The sequence below is a fragment of the Pinus tabuliformis genome, chromosome 3_2 (assembly GCF_031772625.1).
Source record: "Pinus tabuliformis cultivar Carrire ecotype Pingquan chromosome 3_2, CPIR1, whole genome shotgun sequence".
NCBI lineage: Eukaryota > Viridiplantae > Streptophyta > Pinopsida > Pinales > Pinaceae > Pinus > Pinus tabuliformis.
This window is the reverse complement of record NC_142302.1, coordinates 404,922,551-404,944,281: the sequence shown is the minus strand read 5'-3', so window position 1 is coordinate 404,944,281 and position 21,731 is coordinate 404,922,551.

Genomic DNA, 21,731 nt, shown 5'->3' with positions numbered 1-21,731 from the left:
GTACCTTCTCTAGTGTAGCTTCCATTCCATGGACCTATCCCATGATATCTACATCTGGAATTTCATATGGCACTTATTTAATGAGCACTACACAATCTAATCTTCTTCCTATGTCTACACCTATAATTTAGAAACATACTGGCCCTTATGTTAGTGGACATGGTTATCTACAACAGCCCAATCCATCTCTTATTAGGGACCCTCCTCTTCGGGGGTAGTTGCCTTCATATTATCGTCCACTTTCAGTACGTTGGAAACCTATTGTAGGTTCATTTCCCTCTCCTCAATTTAGTACTCAGCCTCAAATAATACCTTTGTATTCTTGAATGGATACTAATGTTTGGAAACCTATTATGCCTATCAAACCTGGTTCAGTTATGGCTTCATCTTTAGCCTCTCAACATGTTCCACCTACACCTCTGATTTTTGTTCAACAACCCATATCTCAACCTGTTCAAACTCAAATTAATGTGAGCCAAAATTTACAGGTTGTACCTTGAACTCAACCTATTCTGCTGGTATCTGGTGCATCTCAAGCCATGTATAACCATCCTCTTCAAGGTAATTTACAATCAACACAATTTGGGCAGGCTATTCCTCAAACTCAAATGGATCAGAATGTGTATGGTATGACATAGGCACAACCGCAACCGAATCCAACTTATGTTGATATTGTCACCTTCTAAAAATAAAGTTCCAGTTGTACAAAGAGTACCAAAGAACAGAGAATCTTGCAGCCATATTCCAAGCCACAAAAGCTCTCAAAGCCAAATCAGACCCTCTCCACTAGATAGTCCTGAGAATAAGCTTTCCAATAGTAGGTGGAAGTCCAATACCCTTTAGAGGAGATTGAAGATACCCTTTGAAAGCCACAAAACAAAGAGGAAAAAACCAAGGGGAGGCTAATCGCAATTGTAGTTTCCTAAGAACAGCAGTGGGGAAGGAAAGAGCAACTTGTGATCAACAATCGCTAACATCAGTGATCGCAAACTTTAGAGGTCCATGGTCATCGCAATCACATGTCATACTTAGACAACATGACATATTGGCGATCGACGGATCCAAGGGCAGTGAAATCGGCGATTGGCGGAGCCCACACATATCGCAATCGGTAGCCAGCGTTTGTAATGGATCACCCTTAAAGGAATTGTGGGAGAAATATGTCGATAGCGCTGAAAAGTCGAAATTTGGGCCTATAGTGTTAAAGCATCGGGAAGGGCCAAAAACCATTTAACAAAGGATTGCAGCAAAAACTAAGGCCAAGCGGGCCTTTTTCTCTCTCCCCCAGGGGCTACATGGCTAAATGCCATTGGTTCTTATGAATCCACATGGCAGTTGATGTCATCATGACGTGGCAGTATGGAGAACACGTGGCATGCTGATTTGGCATTTTCAGAGGTCCTAAGGGCAAATTTTAAGGTGACACATGTCACCACTCACAAAGTGACATGTGGTAGTGATGAAATCATCAATCAACAATTGGTGAACACACAAATCAAAGTCCCTCCTCCATCAAAGTCCCTTTCGACTTGCGATTATGATATGCAAACACCCTCCCAGATGTGATATTTTATATGTCATGCCTTATGAAAATTTTGCGTCTGGAAAATCAGTGAGTGCTACGAAAGAAGGTAAGGAGGCCCTCTCTCCCATATTTTGATTGTGATACCCTGAGTGGGCCCAAGTATCTAGATCAAAGATCGAAAGTGTCATGAGGAGATATGAAAGGTAAGCATTGTAAAACACCGGTGTGCGGGATTCTATATAACAAAGGATAAAGACCCCCGGAGGGCGTTCCAAAGGCCCTAACACACAAATACTAAGCACTTGATCATGGCCAGTGGTCACATGAAGACAAAGGGGCTAAAGTGGATCGAAAGGCCCCATCGTGTAAATATTTTTTAATGGAGATCCCAATGCGATAACTCCACGACTAGGTAGTGCAGAACTTTAAAGGCGTGATGGGTCGGTAGCTGTGGCATTTAAGAAATGAGGTGGAGCATTCAAACTCGGCATGGACCAACCCAGACAGGCCTCTTGTGACATGAAACTAGGCTCAACACTGACAGAAGTAAACAAAGACTTGGAATTTCGAGAGGACTTGATTATCTAGCATGGTGCTCCATATAGAGGGAAGATGAAGTACTTCCTAGGGGTCCTCTGCTTTCGTACTGCGGCATGAAATTGATAGTTTCCCACTCCCAAATTTCAAGGATGAATGGTTCAAGTAGTAAAGGCCGAAGAGATGAGAGTTTGTTGAGTAACACAGGAGGCCAAAATGTGAGAAAAATACAACCTGAAGTAGAGGTGATCACTGTTGGGTCATGGAAAAGGTATGCATTTACTATTAACTTATTATCCTTTTCCTTTGTTCTCATCCTTTCTATATCTCAATGCACTAATCTATTAAGGAATTACGGTAAGAAATACCGAAATTACTTGCAGTTATGATTTTGCTAATTATTATCCTTAGGCAAGAAAGTACGAAAAGGGACAACTTTTGTTCTCTAACTAAGGGACAACGAAAAAGAAACAAGCTAAGGAAGGACGTGCCAGCTGCAGATATGTCCAAAAGCAAATCAACAGGATCAACGCAAGAAGGGAAAGATGTCTGAACTTAGAAAATTGCGCGAATCCCTTTTACTATTTATCTTTGTACCCTTTTCTCATTATAAAAGGCAACGATTGTGAGCAGAAAGGGGACGATTGTTATTATTATTATTGTAATTCTCAATTACAGACTTTCATTGTAGCGAAGAACGCAAATACGTTGTAATATTCTTTCATGATTAATACATAAGAGGAGATGTTGTTCCTTTTCATTTATCTGAAGTAACCAGCAGTGTACGCTGGCGGCTAAGGGCCCAACCTCTAGTGGAATTCACTGCTTCACCTGTGTCATACATTTTCAATTATTGCAAGTGTGACAATTGATAGTTTATTGCTTTCTGCTATTATTATTTCATTGTTGTTCCTTATTTCTTTACGTTGACAGAATAAGCTCTGAACAATGTAAACTTTGAAACAAGAACTATAAACTCAAAATGAAAACTCTGCCCAAAAAACCCCGAAAAAACCTGAAAAACAGTGCTAAAAACGAAAAGTGTGTATACCAGAATGATGGTTTTTTTTTAGGGTCAATTTTGAACATGTTTTAAAAATGGCAGTGAAAACGATTTTTTTGTGCAAAAATTGTGCAAAAAACAACTTGAAAATGAAAAGTGCTAATAATGGAACGATGGATTTTTTTTTTGGTCAATTTTCAACATTTTGAAATAATGGTGTAAAATATTTTGTTATGACTCTGAAAAACATTAAAATTCCAAAAAAATAATAAAAACATAAAATTAGAAATAAAAACAAAAATAAAAACGATGAAAAAAACACAAAAACAAAATGTTAAAAAAAAAATACCAAAATGTAAATAAAAATATATTAAAAATAGAACATAGAATAAAAAATAAAAAATCAATCATAAAAAAAAAAAAAAAAAAAAAAAAAAAAAAAAAAAAAAAAAAAACCTATAAAATATAGGAATTAAAAAATTAAAAAAATTTAAATCAATAAATAATAAGAAAAATATATTTTCAAAAAAATAACATTTTTTTAATGTGGTAAACCATAAAAAAATTTGGAAAAAAAAATTAAAAAACTATAAAATTAAGTAAAAATAGGAAATCTTAAAAAAGCATTAAAAAAAAATTTAAAAACAAACTAGATTAAAAAAAATAGAAAAATAACAAAAAAAATTAAAAAAAATTAAAAAACTACAAAAATTAAGATTAAAAACATTTTCAAAAAACCCTAAAAAAAAATATGCTAAAATTAAAAATAAAATAAAAACCCGAAAAACAATTAAAATTAAAAAAATACATATTTTCAAATTAATATATATATATATATATATATATATATATATATATATATATAAACATTAAAAAAAACAATATATTTTTGATTTAAAAAAAAAAAAAAAAATTCAAATTTTATATTAAAAAATTTAAAATTTGGATTTAAAAAAATAAAATAAAAAAATAAAAACATTAAAATTAAAAAAAACTTAATATATTTTTGATATTTTTTAAAATAATATTTAATATATATATATATTTTACATATATATATATATATATATAGATATATATATTATTATATATATATATATATATATAATAAACATATTTAACAAAATTTATTTTTTATTTAAAAAGCCAATTTTATTGGCCACTGCCCACACGGGCGGCCGGTTGGGGGTTATCCGATTCGCAGAATCGGATAGCCACCGCTCGGCCACTCGTAGCTATCCGATTTTGAGGTTCGGATATCCATCTCAAGGGCGGTCAGGGGGTGGTTATCTGATTTCGAGAATTGGATAGCCACCGCTTGACCACCGATGGGGGTGGTTATCCGATTCTTAGAATCAAATAGCCATCACCCGACCGCTCATGGGGGTGGCTATCCGATTCTTGGAATCAAATAACCATAGCCCTTATGCTCGTGGGGGTGGCTATCCAATTCTCAGAATCGAATAGCCATCGCCCGGTTGCCCATGGGGGTGGCTATCCGATTCTCGAAATCGGATAGCCACCGCCTAGCTACATGTGGGGGTGGTCGAGTGGTGGCCATCTGATTCTGAGGTGGTTATCTGATTTTCAGAATCAGATGGCCACCACTTGACTGCCCGTGGGGGTGGCCGAGTGGTGGTTATCCGATTCCGAGAATCAGATAGCCACCCCCACAGGCACTCGGGTGGTGGTTATCCAATTCCGAGAATCAGATAGCCACCGTTTGATCACCCATGGGGGTGGCTATCCGATTCTCGGAATCGGATAGCCACCGCCCATGGGGGCGTGACCCTAGGTGGCAGAGCTGCGTGCATATATATTTTTTAAAATTTTAATCGTAAATATATGTTTTTTTTTTTTTAAATATTTTTTTTTAAAATCCAATATATATATATATATAATTTAAAATGTTTTTAGGCTTTGTTTTGTTTTTTGTTTTTTTTAATATATATATAAATTTTAATTTTTTTTGGTTTTTTTTTTTTTTTAATCTGAGTGTATATATATATATATATATATATATATATATATATATATATATTTGATATAAAAAATTTAAAGTGTCAAAATTTGTTAAATTTAAAAAATAATTATTTACATTTCATACATTGGAAAATTTAAACTCAAAAAATAGGTCTTTTAAAAAAAGGGCCTGATGCAAAATTACCACCTTTTTAAATCAACATGCAAATTACTAACATTCTAAAATGTAATGTACATAAAAAAATTGAAGTGCCAAAAACTATGCTCTAAAAAAAATATATGTGTTCTGCATCCCCCCTTTTCAAAATCGGATCACTCTTTTTCTATCTCTACGAAACGGGTAACAGTATCAGTTCCTGTTTCAAAGTTTACATTGTTTCTGTTTTATATAATTTACAATAGTGTTGTTTAATTAGTTTTCTTTCGCTATGGATTGAGTTTTCTAGATGAATATCCTGCTCGATGTAATCAACTGTAATGATAATTAACTACTGCTGTTAGGCTCTCAGATTGATGCCATCGTTGTTTTACAGACTAGTGCATTTGATTCAAATTCAAACAGTTTCTAAGAGGAGTTATCAATGTTGTGCTCTTAACTGATACTGCTGTTACTTGAATTTCATATTGTTGTTACCTGAATTATTGTAGGATTTGATTTCATTAAAGGATTGAGTCTTCTTTTAATTGCAATTAGAATTTACCTGTTGCATCCATTTACTCTTGTATGTAAAACATATATAATGCAATTTAGAAACATTACTCTCTGAGTTAAATATCCGCCACATACTGTGTATACTCTTGGAATAGAAAGACCTGCCCAGATTGATAATTAATGTCAAGATAATTAAGAGTTGAAAATGCACTTTTTATCACTCAACATTTTGGCACCGTTGCAGGGGAGAGTGTAGCCATTTCTGAGGAGTAATGTACATATGATGATTGTTGTTGAAGAAGAATTGGGTTTTGAAAACAGAAGGTAAGAACCTACGTAACGAGTAAGTAAAGTGCTTGCTCCTTCGCCCGATTTTCAGCACAATTACAGAAATTTGAAGTAGGTATTTGCTTCTTATCTGTTAGGAGAGAACTGGGTATTAAAAACAAAAGGTAAGAACCTGCATACGAAGCACATAAAATTCCTGCTCCCCCGCCCGCTTTCCAGCAGAATTGTTAAGAACTTAGGGTAGAGATAAACATTTGAATTGTTTTCATGACTAAGAAGAAAAATCCTGAAAACAATCCAATTCCACTACCCAAACCAGACAGATCTAAGGGATCGGTGACCCTTGGACGATAAACATTCATAGATGACATCTTAAAGAAAGCCGAATCTCAGCCATCAGTAGGTCCTAGAAACATTGCTTCCAGACAACCTATTATCTCCCTTCAAGCCGCAGGCTCACCATCTGTAGCCTACGCTGAGGTCCACAACAAAATAGTGGGAACTAAGCAGAGTTTTCAAGAGATTGAAAATTCGCACCCAATTTCCTCACAAGAAGGGAATTTTTGTAATATTCGTGGAGGAGGAGAAACAGGGGAAATAGAGGAACCAAAATCCTCTCAGGTAGTAATTCAACAAGGAACACCTAGCATCCCAGATCGAGGGAGTGTTGTTAAGATCATTCCCACCCCTTCTAATCATCTTTGTAATAACTCTCTAGAGATCTTGGAAGGGTATTGGCACATATTTGATCAAATTTCCAACAACCCACAAGCACCTCAGACCTCTACGTTGCAATATCCCATCATTGACACAGCAGTCAATGCACCCATGAAAGCTATTCCTCTCCAAAATATTCCTACCTTTCATGGATTAACATCAGAGGATCCAGATGCATTTCTATTTGAATTTGATGTATTATGTTGGGGTTATGATTATACCACCGACCCCCAAAAACTAAAACTGTTTCCTTCCACATTGAAAGGAGCAGCCTTGCGATGGTTTATGGGATTAGGTGGAGGAACAATAAATGATTGGGATCAAATGAAAAATGCTTTCCTAAAAAAATATCAGGACTATTGCAGATCTAGGGAATTGAAAGATGAAATATTTCAAATGATAGCAAGACCCAGTGAAACATTGGAAGAGTATGTAGAACGCTTCCAATATAATCTCCAAAGATCTCCCTATGCAAATCTACCTTTACCTGATAATGTGCTGAAAACTACACTGATTAAAGGGATGAAAGAACAATGGATAGAGACATTAAATATTATGGGTAAAGGTGACATATATCAAGAAGATTATGCTGATATTATTAAATTGTGTATCAAGTGCTCAAGAGGCAGTACGAGATTGAAACCAGTAGAACGCGACATGCCCACTAGGGACAGCAAAATCTCTGGCAGAACTATCACTCGTACAGAAATCAACAATCTGCTAGAGGATTTTAAAACAGATATCTTGGGAACTCTGACCACGCAATTAGACATCATGCAGGCCAAGAAAAAACAGGCTGAAGCAGAACAGAACCTGGTGATATTTTTCCCGAGATGCAGGAAGAAGCATAGTCACAAAGAGTGTCTGCTAGATATGGTACAAACCTGTGCCATATGTATGAAAGATCACGCTACAGAAAGCTGCCCATCACTACCAGGATTGAAAGTAGTCTATAAGGAGGCAGAGGAAGAAACAGAACCAGTCTACTTGCTAAATCAGCATCGCCAATGGCAACCACGACAAACAGGTACGCCAACTGATCCATCCTCTTTCTTTCAAACTTTGCAATATAATTCGCAACAATACCCAGGAGCCATGTGGCAGAATCAACCACCTTTTTCCAATTGGTCACAAAAACCATTCCCTATGCCACCTTGGCCCAACCAATCAAATCAAAATAACAATTGGCCAAATTCCTCTTACTTCCCACCATTTTGGTAGAATAATGCATATCAATCCCAATGGCCACCCTCGACTTCACAGAACCAGAACTGGCAGTCAAGCTGGCAAAGACCTACAAATCAGCCAGCAGGAACAATCCCCCTACCTCAACCCACACTGCCAGCACCCTACACATTGCAACAGAACCCTCAGACCAACCTACGACCGCAGCTCCCAGCCCAACCCAACCCGAACCCCAACAACAGATCGGTTCAATTTGTGCAAATTATTGAAGGACTAAAGCCAAAAACCGAGTTAAGGGAGTGCAATGAGCTTCAATTAAGATCTGGGCGGATAATAGAATCAGAGGGGGATAAAAATAAAAAAATTGAAGATTAGTTACCTATAGAACAAGCACCACAAGTGGAGAACATGGTTAAACAGAAAACTCACGATCAAACGATCACCTCTTCTCCACCATTCCCAGAAAGATTAATCATACCCCACCCAATAGAATACCCCGATTTTGATCTTCTAGGAAAATTAAAATTTTTGTGTATAAAAATACCGCTCCTCCAAGCTATTCAGGACATTCCAATTTATCCAAAAACTATTAAGGAATTGTGTATGAAAAAGCCAAATAGGAAAATAAAAACAACCCCAACTGTCCATGTAGTTGGTACCTTATCTGATTTACTATTAGGGAGAGAAACACCTGTAAAATATGAGGACCCAGAAAATCCTATAGTCACTATGCAAATAAATGGATGCTCCTTCCCCAATGCATTAGTCGATTTAGGAGAAGCAATCAATATTATTACAACCACAACTTGTCAAAAGCTTAGCATTACATCCTTGGACCCAACCATGACCTTGTTGGAACTGGCTGACCAATCGGTAGTCAAACCAAAAGGCACATTACAGGATGTAATTGTGTCAGTAGACTCCTGGGAATACCCTACAGACTTTCTGATCATCAATTCTAGAAACCGACTCGATGGACATCCCCTAATTATAGGTAGACCTTGGCTAGCAACCGCGACTGCTTACATAAGCTATCGAATAGGCAACATGACTATAGCAAGAGGAACCAATGTGAATAATTTAGCCTTATATCCTCCAGTTCAGCCAAGTTTAACAATAATCAAAACCAGAAAACAGCCTGTATCATATCTAACTAAAAACATTAGATCACTGCTAACCTTAGAAGATGCTCTCGAATTTAAGGATCAAATAGAAGATGACATCATTAACACTTACATTAACCAACCAGATGCCGTATCCCATCTAAAATGTCACATGATTGAAGCAGCCCTCGATAACGAAATAGAAGAAGATCCCTTAAAAGATATTAACGATCAATCAATACCAACAACTTCTGTTTATAATAGAAAAACTATAGAAATTAAGCCACAAAAAACTTTGAATATTAACAAAAATCTGATTGCTGACCAAGAGCAGAAGCTTGTTCAACTCCAGAGAAATATAAAGAGGCCTTTGCATAAGATTACCCAGACATGAAAGGGATTGATCCCCAATTATGCATGCACCACATTTATACAAAGAAAGATGCTAGGCCCATTTGACAACCTCAACGAAGGTTAAATCCTCATCTTAAAGATATTGTTAAAGATGAACTACAAAAATTGTTAGATGTAAACTTCATCTACCCCATATCTGACAGCAAATGGGTCTCTCCATTAGTACTAGTGCCGAAAAAGAATGGAAGGTGGCATATATGTGTTGACTATAGAGAGCTTAATAAAGCAACCCAAAAAGACCATTTTCCCCTTCTATTCATTGAATAGGTCTTGGACACATTGGCAGGAAAAAAATTCTTTTCTTTTCTAGATGGCTTCAGCAGATACAATCAAATTCAGATTGCCCCTGAAGATTAGGATAAGACTACCTTTACCTGCCCTTGCGGAACATTCGCTTACAGTGTCTTACCTTTTGGGCTATGCAATGCACCTGCCACATTTCAGAGGGCTATACTTAGCATTTTTTCAGATCTGATAAATGAAGGGCTTGAGGTGTACATGGATGACTTTACACCTTATGGAGATGACTTCGAGCCAGCATTACAAACATTAGAGAAAGTTCTGCAAAGATGCATTGCCACCAGACTCTGTTTAAGCCATGAAAAATGCCACATGATGATGACCGAAGGCCTTATCTTGGGTCACTATATCTCAGCAGCTGGAATCCAGGTAGATCCAGCAAAAATTCAGATAATTCTTTTAATACCTACCCATTCCAAACAAACTGAGGTACACAGTGTTTTGGGATTTTCTGGCTATTATAGAAGATTTATAGAGAATTTTTCTCAAATTGCTGCACCACTATATGCATTAACAAGAAATATTGATTTCATTTAGACTGATAAATGTGACAGTTTTTTTGAAGATTTAAAGAAGCTTGTATCAACAGCCCCAGTCTTAAGGGGCCCAAACTAGGATTTTCCATTCCAGATTTCATCTGACACTTCAGACACAGCCATTGGAGTATTTCTCGATCGGGAGAAAGATAAAAAGCCATATGCAATATACTATATCAGCAAAAATCTCTCTCCTACTAAATTAAATTATACTATTACTGAAAAAAGAATTTTTGGCTATAATCTATGCTATCAATAAATTCAGACTTTATATAATAGGATACCCTGTGGTTTTATACACTAATCACTCTGCTATTAAATATCTAGCTAATAAATCTGTTACAAATGGAAGAGTGATAAGATGGTTGATTCTTTTGCAGGAATTTGATATCACTATCAAAGATTGAACAGGAAAAGAAAATCCAGTAGCAGATTTCCTTTCACGTATGCCAAAGACAGATGACTCCGAAGCAATAGAATTCCAGTTTCCCGATGAACATTTATTTGCTGTAACCGTGAAAACACCATGGTACGTGGATGTCACAAATTACTTGGCAGTAGGCTAGTTACCCAAGCACTTGATGCCTAATGAAAGAAAACAAATAGTACAGCACAGCACACGATTCTCTTGGATTGGAGGCTATTTATTTCATACAAGGGCTGATATGCACATTAGAAGATGCGTCAGGGAAGATGAGATCTTCGACATATTGAAAGCTTGCCATGATGGGCCTTGCGGCAGACATTTTGCACATCGCCAGACTGGTCACAAGGTATTACATATGGGCTATTATTGGCCCACCATTTTTAAAGATGCCAAGAAGTTTGTCCAAGCATGTGACAGCTGCCAAAGAATGGGATCCCCTAGGAAGTCTGATGAGATTCCCCTGCACCCGCAGATAGTCATTGAACCCTTTGAGCGATGGGTGTTAGATTTCATTGGTCCAATAAACCCATCATCTAATCAAAATACATATATATTAGTTGCAACAAAGTATGTGACTAAATGGGTGGAGGAAGATGCACTACCAAGGACAACAAAGGACTCGGTAATCCACTTTCTTTTTCAACTATTCGTGCGATATGGATTTCCTAGAGAGGTAATTACTGATGGAGGACCACAATTCATAGGCCATAAGATTGCTGCAACATTAAAGAACCATCATATCAGGCACAGAATCATGAATCCATACCACCCACAAGAAAATGGCCAGGTAGAAAGCACCAATAAGGTAATCGAGGTAATAATCACAAAGATAGTTGCATCACGTAGACATGACTAGGCTACCCAATTGCCTGAAGCCCTGTGGGAATATTGCACAACATGGATAAATACCACGGGATATTCCCCATATCAACTAGTGTTTAGCAAAGCCTATCTTCCCAATTGAATTTGAAATCCAGACATTGAGGATAGCTCAAGAGGTAGGCTTGGATTTAAACAAAGCACATATTAATAGGCTACATCAAATCAATGAATTGGATGAAATCCAGCTATCAGCTCTTCAGCACACTGCACTAATCCAACAACAAAGAGCGAAATGGCATGATGCCCTTATCAAAAAGAAAATATTCCACGAAGGAGATTGGGCACTCCTGTATGATTCTAGGTTCCAGGATTTCCCGGGAAAACTCCAGACCAGATGCTTAGGACCTTATGAGATACAAAAGGTGCATGATAATGGCACCCTCACATTAGCCACCATCAATGGGTCTGGCTATCTTTTAAAGTGAATGGACATCGAGTACGACTCTATCACAAACCGCTTACCAGGGAGTCATTTTGCCAACAATTACGGGAAGATTCCACCATGCAAATTCTTGCTATGGAAGGCAACCTGCCCTTAGTATCGACCCAGTGAATAATTCATTTGTTTTTGAAATTTGTGCATAAAAATTTTCTTTCTGTTTTGATTGAATTTGCTTGTGCAATTGTATATAAATTCTCTTTTTCTACTTTTCCTTTGTTGTTCCCTCTAAGGAACAACTGTTGTTCCCTCCAAAGAAAAATTGGCGTTCCCTCTAAGGAACAACAATTTTGTGTACAGATTTTTCATGTTGTTTCCTTTAAGGAACAGTTGTTGTTCCCTCTAAGGAACAGTTGTTGTTCCCTCTAAGGAACAGTTGTCGTTCCCTCTAAGAAACAACAATTCCCTGTATATTTGATTTCCGTGATGTTTCCTTTAAGGAACAGTTGCTATTCCCTCTAAGGAACAACTATCGTTCCCTCTAAGGAACAACAGTTCCCTGTATATTTGATTTTCGTGTTGTTCCCTCTAAGTAACAACTGTTGTTTCCTCTAAGAAACAACTGTTGTTCCCTCTAAGGAACAACAGTTTCGTGTGAATTTGTTTTTTTGTTGTTCCCTTTAAGGAACAACTATTGTTCCCTCTAAGGAATAACAATTTCACGTGTATTTATTTTTTTGTTGTTCCCTTTAAGGAACAATTGTTGTTCCCTCTAAGGAGTAGTTGTTGTTCCCTCCAAGGAATAGCAGTTTCGTGTGCATTTGTCTTTTGCTATTCCCTTTAAGGAACAACTATTGTTCCCTCTAAGGAACAACAGTTTCGTGTATCTGTTTTTGTTGTTCCCTTTAAGGAACAACAGTTTCATGTGCATTTGTTTTTTGTTGTTCCCTCTAAGGAACAGCAGCTTCGCGTGTCTTTATTTTCTTGCTGTTCCCTCTAAGGAACAGCAGCTTCGCGTGTCTTTGTTTTCTTATTGTTCCCCCTAAGGAACAGCTGTTGTTCCCTCTAAAGAACAACTGTTGTTCCCTCTAAGGAACAACTGGTGTTCCCTTTAAGGAACAACATATTCGTTTGGATTTATTTTCTCGTTGTTCCCTTTAAGGAACAGTTGTTGTTACTTCTAAGGAACAACTGCTATTCCCTTTAAGGAACAACTGTTGTTCCCTCTAAAGAACAACAATCCCATATGTATTTTTTTTCTCGTTGTTCCATCTAAGGAACAACTGTCATTCCCTCTAAGGAGCAGATGTTGTTCCCTTTAAGGAACAACAGTTTCGTTTGTATTTGTTTTCTCGATGTTCCCTCTAAGAAACAACAATCTCGTTTGCATCTATTTTTCTGTTGTTCCATCTAAGGAACAACTGATGTTCCCTCCAAGGAACAACTACTGTTCCCTCCAAGGAACAACTATTGTTCCCTCCAAGGAACAAAAATTTCGCATCTAATGATTTTTCTCTTTTCGCTGTTTCTTGTAAGGAACAACTGTTGTTCCTTCCAAGGAACAACTACTGTTCCCTTTAAAGAACAACACTTTCGGTGTGCAATTTTTCTTCCTGTTGTTCCCTATAAGGAATAGCACTATCATGTATATATCCTTTTGTTGTTCCCGACATGGAACAACACCATCCACGTGTATTTTTCATTCTCTGTTCCTTACAAGGATCAGCTGTTGTTCCCTTTAAGGAACAACACCTTTTTGTGTGTCTTTTCTTGTTGTTCCCTTTAAGGAACAACACTCTTTGTGTGAGGTTTTCTTTAGGAAATAAGCACCTTGTGAATATTATTTCACTCTCTATGATCCTCTATGGGGCAAGAATACAAACATATATGTAAGGATACAAAATTTGAAGGTTACTGGAACAAGCAAATAGAATATTATCATCTTTAATGAGATTTTTTTGTATTGATTATAAAGGGAAGGACACAACCATCTATACCACTTTTTTGTCCTTATCTTCACTATAAATCAAAATGATTGATTATTTGTACCATGCTGGTTCTTCCCTAACCCCTATAATTCTCTTTGCTCATTATCATTGAATAAGATTAAGGGCATATTTTTTTCTATTGGTATGTTCAGACTTCTTCCACCATCCCTACTCTTAAGGAGTGTTGAGCCACCCTCTATATATAAATAGGAAGTGTTGTCTAAAAAAATATATATAAATAAATAAAAGGAAGGAAAAAAACAAATATACATATGTTTACTAACAATTTTATGATTTGTCAAATGGAGGATAGGGGGTTTCATCATGAGCCAACCTACCATAATCATAAGGAAGCAGCGAAGTGGCATTCCCACTATGGCCACCACACTAGGGATATGATCCAATGGATGCATCAGAAAAATAAAGTCCTTGGAATAGGAGGTCTCATCATGAGCCAGCCTACCCACCTTTTGCTCCTCCCCAGTGAATGGCATTGTGTTCATCTGGTCACCAAGCCAGCACAATGGCCTCCATTCTGACATAATAAGGCACTTTCCTAATTATACATAAATGATCATGGTTCCAAAGGGTGAAAAAGCAACTCTGCCAAGGTTATATACACCTGTGGGAAATAGAAGCTCTACTGATGGTATTGGAGTCATATTTTCAACATAAATAGCTATTATAACTCCCTTTTCTTATTCTTTATTTTTACTACAGAGAGATTATGTTCCTAATTTATTTTTGAACCTTTATGCATGAGATATATTTTAAAAGGTCAATCATAGTGGTTTAAGTGAAATAATGACCGGAAAGCATCTTTTCCACGTCAAATGTCCTTTCTCCCTTTTTGGATCACTCCATGACATCTCCACATTTATTCATAATTCTCGTTCTCCACATTGATTTTAGCACCCTGATATCTTTTGTGATCTTATCATAAATATGTATACCTTGCAATTTTTACCACTCTTGTACGTCATCACCAGTACGTCATTCCTTTATTTAATCAGTCGAAGGCAACCTATCATTCAAACGGGGGCGAGGGTGACTCCCAAAGTACTTATGAATGCGTGTTAGTGTTTTATTTGGTTATGCCGAACTATATACCATTCCATAATAGCAAGTCTTTAACGGTATTTATGTTGAAATATCATCCCATATAATGATCATAACAACTTGTTGTTCCATCGTTGGCTCTCTCTATTGCTGTGTTACTTGTGCTAACTTGCAGTGTGTAGAATTCAGACAATATGGGAGGAAGAATAGTGCACAGGGAGCCGCTGATACTAGTTGTTTCTGAGGCCGCCAGAGAAATTCTAGTCCGAGCCAGGTGGGTAGCATATTTCACACGACTGCAGCAACCCAATGAAGCAATTTCTATCGAATTATTACAGAATTTACAGAACGAACATTCTATGATAAGAGGAAGGAAAATTACAGTGACAGACGCAATAATAGCTAAAGTGTCCAGATTACCAGCAGTCGGACCCATATGGACTCATAAAAAATTGAGGTTGCGGGATGCTATTGCAGTCTTTCAGGATGAGGGACAGGACCTGATTGTCAAAGGAAAAGGAGTTAGACCTTCATCCCTTGGAGAACCGTGGACAAAACTGGCCAAAGTCGTTCAGAGCTATATCACATGCGACGAGAGAAAAGATGTGGTAAGGCCACGTCACCTTAAATTATTAGTAGTTCTGAAACAAAAATGTTCTATAAACTTGCCTACATATTTGAATTTCTTATTGCATGACACTGCTCAAAGCATAAAAAATCCTGCCATATAGAGACTGTCGTGAGCCACCATTACTTGATTAGGCTGATAGTAAGTTACAGCCTTGTCCAACAACAGTCAAGTTGGGAGGAATTAGTATTTGCCATTGAAATGGGTTTGGATCTGCTTGCACCTAACCTTATTCCGAAAAGGAAATGGACTAACCATACCACCAACATTCCCCAAAAACACAGAAACTTTGCCAGAATAAGGACAATATTGGGAACAACTGAAAATCCTCAGGGTAGCAGCAGCCAGCCCATAGAACTAGCTAGTCCAAAAAATGAGCAATATTTACAGTTGGAAGGTTGGGATGACCTGGAGTCAGAACTTGAGGAGGAAATATAGCACTTTAGAGAAGAGGAAAGAAATGAAACAGAACTTCCCTCAACACCAAACACAAGTCCACCATGATGTTGGAAATAATACTGAGAGGGGGGGTGAATCAGTATTATCAAATCAATAAAACTTTTTCATTTCCATACATAGATACATATACGCTACTTCAGTTAATGGAACCCGCGAGTATACGCAACTGTGTCTAATGAAACTAGCGTATATCCAGAATACTTATGATTAAGTGAATCCATTATGTTGATCTTTAGTTGGTGCATCAGAAATTTATTAACCATACGAATAGTAAGCAGGTGCAGTACAACAGTACAGATCATCACACATAAGAAGCACACATGAACACCATGATATAATGTGGAAACCTAATGTGGGTGAAAACCACCTACTGCAAGTTGTCTCTATCTTCTTTTAATAAGAAACTTCATTTTACAATATTTTTGTACTGGTGCAGTCTTATACCAGTACACAGGCTTATGCCTGCAGAAGGCTACAACCTTCTCTCGTTCACCAGACTCTCCTGGAAGGGAGCTACAACCCCCTTAGCTCTTGTACTAGCCAATCCATTTACTAGTACGTAGGTGCCAGCCTACTGAAATGCTCCAACCTTTACTCGTTCTCCAGCTACCACTGGAAGGGAGCTACCACCCCCTTAGCTCTTGTACTAGCTGATGTACTAGTACATAGGTGCCGACCTACAGAAGGCTACAGCCTTCTATTTCTTCCTCCAGGTACCACATTTCATAAATTTTCAGACTGGATACTCCTGAAGCACAACACAATAATCTGAAGGCCATGTTTCATCCAATTTTCATACTGGACCCATAAATATCATTGAAGCACACAATCAACCAACATTAGCATCATCAATCTTTAAATCACATCAGTACTGAATCACTAAAACCATGTCAACAAACTACAGTCATAGAGCAAATAACAAAACTCTATAATAACAATCAGACCCAACTGCAACTTCAGATATCATACTTCATAATGTATACACTACTACGATGAACAAAACCCGCGTACATACGCGCTTTCACCAAAGCCAACTCGCGTACAGATCTATAAATATTCAATCATGACTTGCAGCTATTTCAAACTTAATTTATACCCAGTTCAGAACATTACATGCGTCAGTATACAGATCTAGAATATGCATAATCAACCATATAGATATAGTTCATTTCAAACCATTTGATCCCGATCTATCCTTAGATCTTGTTCTCCATCAACCGGTGAGATTCCTCCTTAGCTCAGATCAAGCAATGCATCATAAACCCATAACCTGCATACTGGATCTTATACTTCATTAGATATTCAAGACTTTCTCAATGCCCTTGCCTAATGATCTTCTTCTCCTTTTATAGTCTTAGGCCTTACTCAATACCATGGTCCAAAACCATTGAAAACCAATACTAGGGACCCAATACCTGGGTTCAACACTTCAAACGCAATACCAAGGACCAAAACCATAAGTCTAAATACCACGAACCCAAAAATAAGCTTTCCCACATGTATGCGCTTTTCCGTGCATGAAAGTGTGTGCATACGCATACACGACTTTTGATCAGCAATCCTACGTGTATATGCGCCTTTGTAAATAGGAACCTGCGTGTATACCCTACTTGGTATATAGCGAACCTGCGTATATACGCGACTTGGTACATAGTTAACCTGCGTATAACCTGCATATGTACACGACTTGGTATATAGTGAACCCACGTATATACTCTTCTTTCTTCATTCTTTGTAGTCTGATCATCAATTCTTTGCTACTGACCTGCTGCATTATAATCTATCATCTTGCCATCAAGGACAACACTTGTATCATAATTCCAACAATCTCCCCCTTTGGACTTGATGGCAGAGCTAACTTGTCATACTGAGAACTGTCATCTGATTCCTTTGAGTTGTCCTGCATCCCATGTATTCTGTCACATCTAATATCTCTTCTGTAGATTCATCTAGATATATATAAGTGAGTTGTTCTTCTATGAGTGGGTTGCCATCAAGTACAATACATGCATCATAATGCCAACACATGAGACTTACTACGCGATATTGAATTGGCCTATATTTTGGCCAATATGGATGAGTTCATATAGTCTGAAAGTCCCCTCAATTTGAACATTGGGGCAACACAATTTGCAGAGATCTCTAACCATGATAGAACTATATCAGAAAACATAAGTGGCGGAGTAGAGACAAGAGTAGAACACATCCAGGAAGAGGTGAACCAATTTAGTAATACATCTCCAGGAGAACCCAATCGGGTCGGTTTAAATACAGAGGATGTGGGCCAAACAAGAGAAATAGAAACAAGCCAGGGTAAGGACACAACTCTTGTAGAACAAAGCTTAGAAGAGCAACTGATCTCGCTAAGAGTGGAAATGATTAGTGGAATAGTTGTTCTTCATGAAAAGAAGAAAAACAAAATTAAAAATCTTAGAAAGGAATAGCAGAGGCTACATAAATTAGTAAAAAGACTTAGGTAAAATATAAGGACATTAATAGTAGGGAAAGTTTCAGACAAAACCCCAGAAACAATAGATGCAGCCATTCAAACTGAATTTCATATGCAAAGGTTAATGGGACTCAAACTGAGCCCATATTTACTCAAATTGTTAAGGAAAAACATGCAACTGTTGTAGAAGTAGTTGCCCAAACAGAGAGTATACATTTTCGTAACTTATCTGTTTAAACAGAGGTGGTACCCTCTGACAGCACGACCACCTAGACAGAAGGACAGACTGTCCATAATAAAATTACACAGACTATAAGCATTTAGTCCCATAATAAGAACACACAGACAATAAAAATCCACTCTCATAGCAAGAATACACAGACAGATATTCAAGCCAAAGATATTATGACAAGAAACGACCTTAGTATAGTAAATCTTCATGAAAATCTGGCACAAGCTTGGCTTACCATAGAATGCCTTGAACTGGAAATAGTCCCCCAGCAAAAATACCAGGAATTACAAAAGTAGCTTCGGAACATGAACATCTTAGAAAGTGAGGCATTTGATAAATACAGAAAGGCAGAAGAGAGGACTGAGAAAATAAAGCTCAGATTGGAAAAGGGAAGGAGTCAAATGGATACTATTTTCTCCTTATATACTGACATATTGGCATGCAAATCTCCTGTCAATAACTATGCCCTATTTTTGATGGAAAGATAATTACAATTAAAGATCAAAATTGTCAAAGATGGAAAACCAATAGAGTTGAAAACAATTGATGATTTTATAAACTATTGTAAACATCATGGGGTAAAAGTACAGAATTTTGTATTAGAAGAAGAAACTGAAAAGAACCCCAGTCCTTTTGTAGGGGATGTACAATTTCAAGCTTTTATTTCATTCACTGTTAACCAACTGATATGGTTCAAGGCTTACAACACGTTCTAGAGGCAGGAAAATGGATTAGACCTTTGGATTAGAGGTGAACCAAAATGCCCATTACAAATGTTGGCCAACCACAAAAGTTTGATGAAGAGGGAAGGAGTAATCAAAACTCTAGGGCCTATGCAAAAAGAAATTGTCCAAAAAGGAGTCAAGTATTTCCTCTCCATTTAGGAAAGCTCCCTGGCCGCAGCAAAGTTCAGATGGACAGTTTCCAATAACAATGTACAGAGTAGAGAGCCATTTAATTACAAAAATTTTAAACTGGTTGTAGAACGCTTTGTCATTTATAGTAATCTCATCCTAAGGGAAGGTCCTTATTGGCTAGGCTATCGGTTCCGCAGCCCTATTATTTGGTATCCAGATGAGGGGTACAAGGCTATATATGAGCTACCTGAAGGACAAACAGGGCACATTTTTGAAATCTTGGCCAAGAATCATGGTTTTAGACTGCTTTACGACCTTCCTTCTCCATCTTATTCCTTGACTGCTCTCCATACGAACTACATGGTTTTCATGAGGACATGAAAAAAGGTAAGTAGGGGAGTATGTTGGGTCATGGAAAAGGTATGAATTTACTATTAACTTATTATACTTTTCCTTTGTTCTCATCCTTTCTATATCTCAATGCGCTAATCTATTAAGGAATTATGATAAGAAATACAAAAATTACTTGCAGTTATGCTTTTGCTAATTATTATCCTTCCTTAGGCAGGAAAGTACGAAAAGGGACAACTGATGTTCCCTAACTAAGGGACAATGAAAAAGCATCAAGCTAAGGAAGGACGCAGTAGTTGCAGATACGTCCAAAAGCAAATCAACAAGATCAACGCAAGAAGGGAAAGATGTCTGAACTTAGAAAATTGTGCGAATCCATCAGGATCGAGAGATCCTGAGGGATCGCTTTTACTATTTATCTTTTTACCCCTTTCTCATTATAAAAGGCAATGATTGTAAGCAGAAAGGGGGAAACTGTTATTATTATTATTGTAATTCTCAATTACAGAATTTTGCTGTAGCGAAGAACACAAATACGTTGTAATATTCTTTCATGATTAATACATAATAGGAGTTGTTGTTCCTTTTCATTTATTTGAAGTAACCAATAGTGTATGCTAGCGGCTAAGGGCCTAGCTTTCAGTGGAAATCACGGCTTCACGTGTGTCATACATTTTCAATTATTGCAAGTTTAACAGTTGATAGTTTATTTCTTTATGCTATTATTATTTTGTTGTTGTTCCTTATTTCTTTGCGTTGACAGAATAAGCTTTGTTTTATATAATTTACAGCAGTGTTGTTTAATTAGTTTCCTTTCACTTTGGATTGATTTTTCTAGATGAATATCCTGCTCGATGTAACCATTTTTAATGAGAATTAACTACTGCTGTTAGGCTCTCAGATTGATGCTATTGTTGTTTTACAGACTAGTGCGTTTGATTCAAATTCAATTAGTTTCTAAGAGAAGAGTTATCACCACTGTACTCTTAACTAATACTGTTATTACTTGAATTGCATATTGTTGTTACCTGAATTATTGTAGGATTTGATTTCATTAAAAGATTGAGTCTTCTTTTAATTGCAATTAAAATTTACATGTTGCATCCATTTACTCTTGTATGTAAAAGATCTATGCTACAATTTAGAAACATTACTCTCTAAGTTAAATAGCCACCACATATTGTGTACACTCTTGAAATAGAAAGACCTGCCTGGATTGATAATTAATGTGAAGATAATTAGGAGTTGAAAAGGCACCTTTTATCACTCAACAATCACAGGGATGGGAACAGAGATATTTTATTCACATTTTCATCGAATTGTTGATTGGTTTTGTTATCCTATAATGTGCCACCATTTAATGAGGCAATTAATAATTTTTAATGTTTTTGGGCCACAGAGCCATCACTGGCTGAGACAGCTAGTCAATCTGACAGCTGATACTTGACTAAAGATATTTTTTTGTAATCAATGTTCAATGCTCCCCTCTTGATATAAATAGAGGGAATCAACACTTAACAAAGGTTCATAAATCCTAAAGAAAAAGATACATGTTATTTTCAGACTATATGACTGTATGATATGCATCTTTTGGAATATAAAGAAAATGGTGGTGATTCCCCCTTCGAGTACTACAGTATGTTCTCCCTCTGTTAAAATCCATTATGTTCATGTTTCTTCTCTGAATTCATGTAATCATAGCTGCTAGAAATATTTCAAACTTCCTCACAAATTCATTTGTATTGACTTGTTAATGCATGTGCCTGTATGGATTATT